Source organism: Phyllostomus discolor, chromosome 2 (assembly GCF_004126475.2).
Source record: "Phyllostomus discolor isolate MPI-MPIP mPhyDis1 chromosome 2, mPhyDis1.pri.v3, whole genome shotgun sequence".
Taxonomy (NCBI): domain Eukaryota; kingdom Metazoa; phylum Chordata; class Mammalia; order Chiroptera; family Phyllostomidae; genus Phyllostomus; species Phyllostomus discolor.
The window spans coordinates 35,520,414-35,521,811 of NC_040904.2; the positions used below are offsets into that span (position 1 = coordinate 35,520,414).

At 39.9% G+C, this 1,398-nt stretch overlaps 1 pseudogene; it reads right to left on the minus strand.

The window, feature by feature from the left end:
- Positions 1–217: 217 nt before the first annotated feature.
- On the minus strand, positions 218–1,132 carry LOC114491115 (annotated as a pseudogene).
- Between the last annotated feature and the right edge of the window lie 266 nt (positions 1,133–1,398).

Genomic DNA, 1,398 nt, shown 5'->3' on the forward strand with positions numbered 1-1,398 from the left:
GTTAGATATTAAAAACAAACCCAAACCAGAAAAACATGTGTATTTAAATTGACTTAACTATCTTAGACATTTAGAATAATAACTGGTAACAGCAGTAGTATTAAAACAAAAATAGTCCCAATGTCCCAGTGGAGGAAAAGTATATTTCATATTCTCAAATTATTGAAAATACACAATTCCAGTTACTTCTGAGTTTGAAAAATTCTGTTTTCCAGACCTAAGAAAAATAGATACCATCTATACTGAATCCACATAACAATCTGATGAAATCATCTGTGTCCATGGAAAGGGCTCCCTTGTCATTAAAACCTGTGCTGGTTAGGATTTGCTGTGTTTTATCTGCTGTGCTGAAATCTGCTGGCATTATAGGGTTATGGACTGAACAGTGAATTCCGTAGTTTTTTTTCCCAGTAGCTGCTGTATTGTACTTGACTTAAGTTCAGTAGACAGTGTCTTGTTTTTCCTAACAAAAATGATCCTTATTAGGCTCCATTCCTAAAAATTGATCGATGTTGGCAGACTCTTACTCTCTGTTCTTACACCACTGGATTCCACCTTTGGTGGTGGTTTGAAGTTATTCTTTCCAACTTTCTTTAGATGGTCCCCATTAATTGAGAGTCTGCGGTATAACTTATCTCCAGGTTTTGCAACCAGTCGGAGAGCAAATTCTCTTGAAACAGCACATCTGAAAAAAAAAAAAAAAGGTCAGCGCAGCAACAGCTTGAGGACAAAAGAAGAGATCCTGTAAAGCAAATTTGCCACACCCATCTCAAAGAATGGCAAATCTGTTTTCAACATGTCATGTACCATTACTTGAAGTTTGCTGGCCAGCAGTGTGCCCTGAACTCTTTCGTGAAGTTCAGCTACTAACTTTGGGTCAAGTTCACAGGCAATTACATTTTTTGCCTTTTCTAGCAACTTACTTAACAGTCATTGCCAGTTCCAGCTCTGACTTCCAGCACCACGTCAGCTGGTCTTCAGGTAGCCTTATCAATAATGCTATTAACAATGAGAGGATTTTTCAAAATGTGCTGCCCAACCCTGTGTCGAACAGGAGTCCTCCAGCACTCTTCAGCTCACAGCACTGCAGTTGCCTGTGGCGGCTCCTCCCAGCTGATTTGATCTTCGGCATCTCTGCAGGCAGCTGGCCCACAAGCCCGGAAAGTCCAAAATTATGTTTGAAAGAGGGAAGTGTCAAACTCATTCCTTTGCTCTGCTGATGGTGTTTATAAGAGTGAATCATAATGATGGGAAGATTGGCTTATTCTTCCAGTCTAGCACCATATGGGAAGCTTTCTTCCTCCTCCCCAAGAAACTGTGCTTCAGAGAGAATAAGGAGGAAGGAGCTTTTTGTAAGTGCTAACAAACCAAATTCAACTGAGTAAATTTGAAGATCTA